General features: G+C 43.4%; 1 non-coding gene across 1 annotated transcript; it reads left to right on the plus strand.

Moving 5' to 3' along the window:
- The first annotated feature begins 225 nt into the window (after positions 1–225).
- trnay-gua (transfer RNA tyrosine (anticodon GUA)) lies at positions 226–316 on the plus strand. Its single transcript is given in 2 exon segments — positions 226–262; positions 281–316. It is a non-coding gene; the product is annotated as a tRNA-Tyr (tRNA).
- The last annotated feature ends 11,119 nt before the right edge of the window (positions 317–11,435 follow it).

An 11,435-nucleotide genomic window follows, 5' to 3' on the forward strand; every position in this document is an offset into this window, starting at 1 on the left:
ACCATGTTTCCCACGAAACAGTTAGAACTGATGAAGCTGCTTGGATGAGCAGCGAAACGTCTTCAAGAAAACTCTACAAGTCCAGACGCCTTGCCTCAAAGTATATATTCTATTCTATTCACAAATCCAATCCACATTCCTGACTTTCAAATCAAGCACAGATGACCTGTGTTTGAGTCAACTATGAACGCTCGGCTGTGCTCGGGCATTTCTTTCTCAGCCCACCCTTCGATAGCTCAGTTGGTAGAGCGGAGGACTGTAGTGAGACAATAAAACTGAAATCCTTAGGTCGCTGGTTCAAATCCGGCTCGAAGGAGAGACTTTTAACCCTCAAGAGTTTCATCATAATGTCACATCATTTTTTCACCGATTTTTTTGGCTAAAGGGCCGATGTGACATATATGTCACAATGATTTTTATCTGATTTGATTTTTTATCTGAAGTGCATTTGTTCAATACATGTGTTTACAACACGTTTATGTAATGAAGGATGTGTTATGTAGTCATTCCAATCCTTGACTGGTCAAATCTTACCTTTAGCAAGTCGATAGAGCCTTTTTAAAATTTGCTAGCTCTGCGTCTGTAAACACAAAATCACCTACAAACAAACCAGCCTGTTTCCTTAAGGAGCTTTTAATCTTAGTGAAACTGAGGGAAAATCGCTGCATATCAATTTACGATTAATGAATTCCTCGATAATTTGCATCCCTATTCTGACCTGGAAGATTGAGAAGATCGGACCAGTTGTATTTTGGAATATTTGAATGCTTTTTTGTGGAATACTTGATGCGGCCCAGCCTCACCCAGCCTCGACCCCCATCGCCCCCCCCCCCCCCCCCCGGGTAAGTTGAGTTTGAGACCCCTGCTGTAGATCTTTGTTTAAAAAACGTAGTAGTGCATGCTGTTGTTTACTGAAACTTGGCTAACGGTGCTAACACTGGACTCTAACGTTGCGCTAAATGGATTTCAGTTGGCGAGGACAGACAGGACAGTGGAGTGCGGTCAGAGGAAAGGAGGGGGGCTGGTATTGTTTGTTAATGATAGATGGTGTAATCCTGGACACATCACTGTCAAAGAACAGATCTGCAGTAAGTTCATTGAGCTGTTAGCATGAGCGCTGATTGATGATTAATGATCTACTGTAGTGCTGTGTGAGTCATCAGAGGACACTTCTGTCTTCATTTGAAGCTGGTAGGTACAAACTGCACCACTGCTAGCAGGAGCTCCTTTGTTCTACACCTGGACATCAGCTCACTCATTTTAACAACTGACAGACTCCATTTCTGGAAAGACAGACCATCTGGACAAGACAGGTCTCTGGTTCTCTTCCAGTCAGGTTTACTCACAGAGGAGGTTCCATGGTGTAATGGTTAGCACTCTGGACTCTGAATCCAGCAAAACATGCAATATACATCACAAGAAACACAAAACTGAAGGAAAACCGGAAACTGAACACCTGGGATTTTTTCACATTGACACTAAAACAATATGTAAGAGCACTGGTGGGTAGGGGAGCACGCCTTCGGGCAAAGATTTTGGAGGGGCACAATTTATTTTACATAGAGAATGAAATCGTGTATTTTTGTTTCTGAAAATATTTTCACCTGGGTGTTACTAAAATGGGGTTTTGAGGTATCCTCTTAGGACACGAATAAATTATTGTATTTTGTTTTTTGTTTTCTGTAAATATTTTAAATGAATATTTTAATAAATAAAAGATACAAAAAAAAGACTCTGAATCCAGTGATCTGAGTTCAAATCTCAGTGGAACCTTTTGTTTCAACAGTTATCCTGGTGTCCTTTCTACACAGTTAAGTCTATGGAGAAGTCCACAGTCTGTTCATTGGTCCAGCTGTAGTCATTAATGGACTGAAGGCCATGAAGGAGGCTGTGGTGCTGAATCCTGCTGCTTGTGCTGGATGATCCAGTTATAACATGGAATCCTCTGCTGTCCATGCTGGTGTGTCCTGCTCATTATTCAGGAAACAAGAACAAGTATTAGGGAGTGCTCTCAAGTGCTCTCTAAGCAAAATAAAATAGCTTTGTTTCTATGGTGACCCCACAGGCTGCAACAAAACACCACTACAGGTGCTGGTCATATAATTAGAGTATCATCATAAGGTTGATTTAGTTCGGTGAGTCTACGTCCATATTATTTGCCCAGAGAGTTCTCTCACGCCATTGTACTCGTTGTTTACATTGCTCCCTCGGCTGAGGCGTCGCGGGCTACTGACGTCATCAGCTCTGTGACCGCGAGGCTTCAGACCCAGCACCCTAATGCCTTCATAGCGATTTCTGGCGATTTTAACCATGTTAATCTGAAATCAACTCTGCCCACTTTCAAGCAGTTTGTGGACTGTAAAACAAGAGAAAATAAAACTCTAGATTTACTGTATGCTAATGTTAAAGAGGCATACAGCTCCATAGCTCTCCCTCCCTTGGGCAGATCAGACCATAGCCTAGTCCATCTCAAACCCCAGTATATACCAGCAGTACCAGCACCAGTGGTGGTGACCACCAAAACTGTACGGAGGTGGACACCGGAAGCCCTGGAGACCCTGCAGGGATGTTTTGAGGTGACTGACTGGGATGTGTTCTGTGACACCCACGGTGAGGATGTAGACACACTCACAGACTGTATCACAGAATATGTTAATTTTTGCACAGATTCTCTAATCCCCACCAGGTCAATACGCTGCTTTCCAAACAATAAACCATGGGTGACAAAGGACATCAAGGCATCACTCAACAGAAAGAAGACAGCCTTCTTGAGTGGAGACAGAGAGGAGATGAGGAGGGCCCAGGCAGAGGTGAGGGAGAAGATTGGAGAGGGCAAGGAGAGCTACAGGAGGAAGCTGGAGAGCCAACTTGCCCGGAACAACTTGAGGGAGGTATGGAGTGGCATGCGAACCATCACCGGCCACAATAGGATCTCTGACCAGCTGATGGATGGAGATCTGCAGGAGGCCAACCAGCTGAACCTGTTTTTCAACAGGTTTGATAGTCCACTCCCTGACCACCCTCCCCCTCCCTGTGATGCACCATTAACACCTGTCTATAACAACAATGTACCTCCTCCTCCTCCCCCTCCCCCTCCCCCTAACCATACTAACCAGTTTCACCTCCCCATCAATAACATCACCCTGCCCCCCTTACCCCACCTTCCATTAACAACCCCCCACCCTCCCCCATCAGATCTCTCTCTCTGCTCTTCTGTGTCCACAGTTACCATCACCACAGAGGATGTGAGGAGGGAGTTCAGTCGCCTACGACCGGGAAAAGCTGCAGGACCGGACGGACTCAGCCCCAGAGTACTCAGGGACTGCGCCACACAGCTGTGTGGGGTCTTCCAGCACATCTTCTCCCTGAGTCTGAGCCTGATGACTGTCCCTGCCCTGTGGAAGACAACATGCCTTGTTCCTGTGCCCAAGACCAAACATCCAAGCACACACAGCGACTACAGACCAGTTGCTCTGACTTCACATGTGATGAAGTCTCTGGAGAGGCTGGTCCTGAAACACCTGCGTGCTGTTGTGGAACCATCGCTGGACCCCCTGCAGTTTGCTTACCAGCCCCGTATTGGAGTGGAGGACGCCATCATCTACCTGCTGCACAGAGCACACACCTACTTGGAGGAGGCAGGTAACACTGTTAGAATCATGTTCTTTGATTTTTCCAGTGCGTTTAACACCGTGCAGCCTGCCCTTTTGAATAGGAAGCTCCTGGACATGCAGGTAGAGACCCCACTGGTCACCTGGATCACTAACTATCTTACAGGTCGACCACAATTTGTGAGGCTGAGGAACACCGTCTCGGACACGATAGTGAGCAGCACGGGGGCACCCCAGGGCACGGTACTGTCTCCATTCCTGTTCACACTCTATACATCGGACTTCAGACACTGCTCACAGTCCTGCCACCTGCAGAAGTTCTCGGATGACTCTGCCATTGTGGGCTGTACCAGCAGAGGTCGGGAGGCGGAGTATATGAGTGTGGTGGACAGCTTTGTGGAGTGGTGCGGACAGAACCACCTGCAGCTGAATGTCACAAAGACAAGAGAGCTGGTGGTGGACTTCAGGAAGCACCAGACACTCCCAAACCCGGTCAGCATCAAGGGTACCAACGTGGACATTGTGGACAGCTACAAATACCTGGGTGTCCACATTGACCACAAACTGGACTGGTCCACAAACGCAGAGGCAATATACAGGAAGGGACAGAGTCGCCTGTATCTACTGAGGAGACTCAGGTCCTTTAACGTCTGCCAGACCATGCTGCAGATGTTTTACCACTCGGTGGTCTCCAGCGTCATCTTCTACGCTGTAGTGTGCTGGGGCAGCAGGATGAAGACGGCCGACACCAACAGACTCAACAAGCTCATTAGGAAGGCTGGCTCGGTACTGGGAGTGGAGCTGGAGTCTGTGGTGGAGGTGACAGAGAGGAGGATACTGAGGAAACTCCTCAGTATTCGTAACAACACGTCTCACCCCCTGCACGACACACTGCTGTCCTACAGGAGCACATTCAGCGGTAGACTGAGACTACCGAGGAGCAGCACAGAACGCCACAGGAGGTCCTTCCTGCCAGTGGCCATCAGACTGTATAACTCCTCCCCTTTCTGTAGGGAGAAGTGCTAGATAATCATGTCAGGCATCACTGTCATTCCCTCCACTGGTCTATATTTATGTTTACTTAGCACCTTATATCTCCATATTTGTATCCATGTATCATATATTGTGCTCATACTGCGTACTGTACTCTTATTTTGGATTATAGTGACACTTATACTCTTATACTCTGTACTTAACTGCATTTAATGTAACTTGATACCTCTGGCACAAGAATTTCCTTCGGGATTAATAAAGTTTTATCTTATCTTATCTTATCTCTTATCTTAATTCCATTCAAAAAGTGAAAGATGTATAATGCAAACATTCATTCCACACAGACTGAAATATTTCAAGTGTTTATTTCTTTTAATTGTGATGGTTATAACGGACAACCAATGAAAACCCACATTCAGTATCTCAGCTGGATGGATGAGGATGGATGGATAATGTAGTGGACTCCCACCCAGCAGATCAAGTCCCAGAGGTTACAGCAGGGGTGGCCAAACTTTTTTTCGGGGAGGGCCAGATTCGATAATGCGAAACTCTCCGAGGGCCAACAGTCCCCGATGTCATTATTTTAAACAATAAAAACTGGACTTCCGGTGATGGTGCCTAGGTGAGCGGACGTGCTAAACAAGTGCTCCCGGTCCGACTTACGAAATCCCCTAAATTTGAGGTGTTTCAAGCGTTTGAAATCGTATATACTATGATGTCAGGGGACAAGACTCGAAAGACTAAAGGCAAACCAACCCAGACTCAAGAGAAAGGGGAAGATAACCCGACGGGAAAGAGCAACGGAGACGTGACTGATGAACACGGGGTCATGGACAGCCTGCAAGCTAGCATCAGGGCTATCCACAAAGAAATACTAGCTATCCGCTCGGACATGAAGATGGAACTAGGCTGCTTTCGTGAAAGCTTCTCCAGAGATCTGAAGAATGACCTGGTTAGTTTGAGAGAGGACGTCAACGGAAAACTGAACGGAATTGTGGCCGACTTAAAAGAAACCAGGGACAGAGCTGATGAGGCGACACAGCGTGTTTCAGAGATGAAAGAGTGGACCGCTGCGGTGAAAGAGGTGCTATCCCAAACTCTACACAATCATGATCGACTCCAAGCCAAACTGACTGACTTAGAGTCACGCTCACGCAGGAATAATGTACGTATATACGGTATCCCCGAGGATGCAGAAGGTAACAACCTGCAAGAATTTATTGAAAGTCTTATCAAAGTTGAGCTGCCGCATTGATCTTAGCATACAACGCTGTCACCGTGCACTGGGCCCTAAGCCGCCACAGAACGCCAACCCCCGATCGGTGGTGATACATTTCCTGGAATATAGAATCAAGGAGCTGGTGCTTCGCTCCGCATGGAAAAAAGGCGACATCCGCCTCAATCAGCAGAGGCTATATTTTGACCATGATTACCCTGCAGAGACCCAAAAAAAAGAGGAGAGCCTACGCCCCTATCAGAAAGCTTTTAAAGGAAAAAGGCCTCCGCTTTCAGACCCCACCACCAGCAAAACTTAGAGTGTTCTTTCTTGATGGTCCCGTCACTTACAACAACGCACCGGAGGCCATGGAAGACTTGAGAAAGAGAGGGCTCGCACCAGATGACAGTACTGAGGAGGGACCCCCCGCGGCGACACCGATGGAGACACTGAATAGGTTATCATGGGAGACGGTGGTTGGCAAACAACAAAATCAAGACACACATGGAGAGAGGGCACGGAAAAAACTTACTGGATTTCGCCGTGACACTGCAGAGACACCCCCCACAAAATGAGTACCACCCCTACAACAACTTATCATCCCCACGGTAAGACCTGCCAACACAGTGACTTAAACCAGTGTATGATTCACGACTGGTCTAGATCCAAAGGGTACACTGTGTTCATTTTACGTTTCATACCTTGTACCAGTGTTAATCTGGGTGGACTGCTTCAATCTTCTGTAAATGGATCAATATACTTGACCGTCGGACTGGGAGCTTGTTTAACTTATTCCGGACGTGCACTGCTTCGATACTCATTCTTGAGTTATCTCAGTTGGCACTGGAGAGGCCCTTTATACAGTGAAGGTTTCCCTCCCCAACTAAAACCCTTATCATGAGGAACTTTAGTTATGGAAGCCTGTTTTTCTTTCATTTATTTTTTTCCTATGTTTTAAGTTATATGTTTTCTATCACTATAACTGTTCATGTTCAAGCGTTAAGGTCACTGTGGGTGTATGAGAAGGAGGGGCTTATACTTATTGTTAAATGCCCCAGCAAGAATACAGAATCATAACACTTAATGTTAATGGGTTACAGAATTTCACTAAAAGAAGGAAACTTATAGCAAAGATGAAAAGGGAACATCAACATAGGAAGCTCATTTGGTAAAAACAGAACATGAGAAATGTAAAAAAATGGGTTTTAAAAATACGTTCTTTTCCTCCTACGCAAGTGGTCCCAACTCCTCCCTAGTCACTGTTGTGTGTTCTTGGGCAAGACACTTCACCCTAGCCTGTGGCGCGCCTTGCTAGTCATTGTATGACACTGCTTGTGCAGCAGCCGTAACGAATTTCCCTCTGGGATTAATACAGTATCTAAAATAAAAAAGATACTTATTGCAAATCAAGTAAATTTCCAGCTTTCCAAACAGATCGCGGACAAGGAAGGTCGCTTTGTCTTAGTGAGGGGATTACTGGACTCTAAAGAAGTAACATTACTTAATGTTTATAGACCCCCGGGACGAGACAGGACATTAGTTAATAGAATATTTGATTTGATAGCCACAGAGGTTTCCGGTGTCTTGATTTGTGGGGGGGACTGGAACGTACAGTTGCACCCCACCTTAGACTCTACAAATCCAACGAAGAAAATGAACTCTGAATCATCGTATATTAAGAAAATGATTAAAGGGTTTAACATAATAGATGTATGGAGGGACATTCACCCACTCCTTAAACAATTTACCTTTTACTCCCACCCCAAATCAGTCTATTCTAGGATCGACTAGTTTTTCATGTTTGAAACAGACAGACACAGAGTTCTGGACTGTAACATTGGTGTTAGAGACATATCGGACCACTCAGGAGTATATCTGAAATTACATTTGGATGTCCCGCACAGGAATACAATTTGGAGGCTTAATACCTCCTTGCTAAATGATAACCAATTTGAGGAATTCATTAAAAAGGAAACTAAGGATTACATAGAACATAACAGTAACACAGAGGTATCTCCAAGTATATTATGGGATGCTGCAAAAGCAGTATTGCGTGGTAAAATTATAATGTGGTCGTCCCAAAAGAAAAAAGAAAAACTTAAACGGCTGAATGACTTGACTAATAATTTAGACTTACTCGAGCAGAAACATATAGAGACTAATGACCCTGCCCTACTGGAACAAATATCTCTTGTAAAATCAGAAATAAATAAGAAACTCAACGATCAGGAGGAATATAAACTGAAGCGTATCAAACAAAGTTATTATGAAAATGGGCCCCGTGCGAAAAAAATATTAGCCTGGAGGCTAAGAAAACAACAATCTGAAAGAGCTATTTATAAAGTAAAAGATCCAGTCACCAATCAGTTATGCTCTAAGCCCGAAGAAATACATAAGTCATTTGAAACATACTACAGGAACCTATACTCCCAACCCAAATTAGCAGACCCCGCAACAGTTAAGTATTTTTTGGACTCCCTAGATTTGCCATCAATTGGCATAATACAAAACAAACAGATAACTGCAGATATAACAATAGCAGAGCTTAATAAGACTATTTCTAACCTGAAATCAAACAAAGCGGCTGGGGGAGACGGACTACCTACAGAGTGGTACAAGGTTTTTAGGGACCCTTTGACCCCATTGTTATTAAATTGTTTTAATTACGTGCTAAAAGGGGGCGAGACCCCACCATCTTGGAAACAAGCTATAATATCGGTGATTCCGAAACCAGGAAAAGATAAGTTGATGTGCAGCTCGTATAGACCTATTTCTGTGTTAAATGCCGACTATAAAATTTTCACCTCAATTATCGTCAGTAGGCTGGAAAGGATTATCCCCGACCTGATCGATACTGACCAGACGGGATTTATTAAGAACAGACGCACCCAAGATAATGTCAGACGAGCAATACATTTGATAGATATTATTAACCGACGTAATATTAAATCTTTAGCAATCAGCTTCGATGCAGAAAAAGCCTTCGATTCCGTGTGGTGGGAATTTTTATACTTGGTGCTACAACGCTTTGGCTTCAATGATACAGTTATAGGATGTCTTAAATCCATCTATGATTCACCAGTGGCTCGGGTTAAAATAAATGGCAGTCTTTCAGATACAATCTCTTTGGAACGGGGATGCCGTCAGGGCTGCCCATTGAGCCCTATTCTATTTGCTCTATTTATAGAGCCACTTGCTCAAAACATCAGAGACGATCCAGATATTACGGGAATTACATTTAAGGGAAGAGAATATAAGACATGTCTATACGCGGATGATATATTAGTGACTTTGTCCGACCCGGACACTAGTCTCCCGAAACTGATGTCCTGCCTTGACCTATATGGTCTCTATTCAGGATACAAACTGAATATAGAAAAAACTCAGACCCTCTGCTTTAACTACTCACCTCAGGAAAATATACGTAAAACCTTTAAATTTAAATGGAAAACTAAAATTATGAAATACTTAGGTGTTAATATTCCTAAATCCCTTGAAGATTTATATGCTGAAAAGTATGGCATCATCACAAATAAAATTAAAAGTGATTTGGACAGATGGACTCCCCTAACTCTTGATATGTACAACCGAATAGAAACCATAAAGATGATTATTTTACCTCAACTGCTATTTCTTTTCCAATCGCTACCCGTGGTAGTACCATCTAAACAGTTCGACGAATGGAACCGGATTATCTCTCGGTTTATATGGCAGAACAGGAAGCCAAGGGTACGCTATAAGACATTACACCTGCCAAAAGATAAAGGAGGGATGTCACTCCCATGTTTGGAGGACTATTACAAAGCAGCTCAACTGCAGTATGTGGTCTTCTGGTGTAGGGAGGACTATGATGCAGTGTGGAAGGAACTAGAGCTGAACCAGCTAGATATCCCTCTTCAATCTCTCCTGGGAGATAAAACCCTCAAGACTACATACTCAAGTAAATTAAGCGAATTTACTAAAATTCCCCTTAATATCTGGTTCAAAGAGGTCTGTATTTCGCACCTGGAGAGGAAAGCACGATTGTTAAGATGGGTGGAGTATGACAGTGATTTCAAACCGGCTCAGCTTGATTTGAGATTTAATGAACTGACACGGAAAGGTATTACTTCATATTGTGTAATTTCATCTGATACTGGCCTGGACAGCTTTCTTCATCTACAGGAAACCCATGACTTAGACAGGCAAGACTTTTACAGATATTTGCAGCTTAGGCATCATTTCAACAGAAATCTTAAAATCTTAAAATCAGGTAACACAGACCTTATCGATATCCTTATTGATGCATACAAAGGTAAATTCCATAGCAGAGTGGTTTCTAGAATATACCATTGCTTACAACTACATAAAAATATTTCAACATCATATATTAAATGTACTTGGGAGAAAGAAGCAAACATAACCTTGACAGAAGATGACTGGGTAAACATCTGTGAAATAAACTCCTCCGCCACCAGTTCAGGGCAATGGAGGGAATTTGCATGGAAGAATGTTATCAGATTTTTTATCACCCCAAAAAGAAAACATCTACAGGGTGGTGGTGCAGAATCTGGGCACTGCTGGAGACAATGTAATAACGTAATGGCTGACCACTACCACATCTTTTGGGGTTGCCCAGTTATTCAACCTTTCTGGCTGGCCATAGTTAAGGAAATTAATTCAATACTTGGTTTTGTCAGTGAGTATAATTTTCATTCTGTATATCTGTGTAATCTACCGGCTGACCTCAATCCACGAGATAAATATCTTCTTAAGATATTACTGACGGCTGGCAAGAACTCTATTACAAGGAGATGGCTTAAAAAGGAGCCACCGACGGTGGGGGAGTGGTCAGCCACGGTAGAGGAATTATATGAGATGGAGTTGTTGACTTTCTCTCTGAGATTGAACCGTTGTAAAGCCCAGAAGTACTGGTCGAGATGGCTTCTTTGTGTAAAAAAGGACACAATATAGGGATGCTTTTAATTTTAATTTTCTTTTTCTTGTAACCCTCATTATACAGAGCAATACCAGTGTATGTTGTGTATGTGTATGTTCTTTCCTCTCTGATGCACATTTACCCAGTGACCTGATTGTTCAAATTTTTTTGAGACTTTACCTGTTTTTGTAAAACTCTGAAACTGTGTTTAAAAATAAAGTTTAAAAAAAAAAAAAACAATAAAAACTGTGTATGCTGTTTTGTAATATGTTATATCTTACACAACAAACAAAATAACATCTTAGCATTCAGATGAACAGATCAGAAAATGTATATGAATATACAGCATAAATTTAAAACTTTCAGAAACTGTGTGGTTGTGATAACAGAGCAACAGGCAAGTTATTGACTCTACTGTGAAGGTGAGATCTGATCATATGTGGCAGGTCTGGTTTAGGAGCAGCAGACATCAGTAAAATGTCAGGTAGACTAGGTGGGAGTCATTTAGTGCTGATCTCAAAGGGTCTGCAGTGCATGGCAACGAGACGTAAAAACGTGATGACGTGCCTTACGACAGATGCGTACTGAATGACGGAGCCTTTTTGAGAGAAGTGCCGCGTCTCTCTGTACAGCTGACAGTTTAACAACAGAGAACGTTAACAAGCGAAGGGACTGATCTGCTGCTCCAGTAAAACAT

The sequence above is a fragment of the Parambassis ranga genome, unplaced genomic scaffold (assembly GCF_900634625.1).
Source record: "Parambassis ranga unplaced genomic scaffold, fParRan2.1 scaffold_24_arrow_ctg1, whole genome shotgun sequence".
In the NCBI taxonomy this organism is placed as follows: Eukaryota; Metazoa; Chordata; class Actinopteri; family Ambassidae; genus Parambassis; species Parambassis ranga.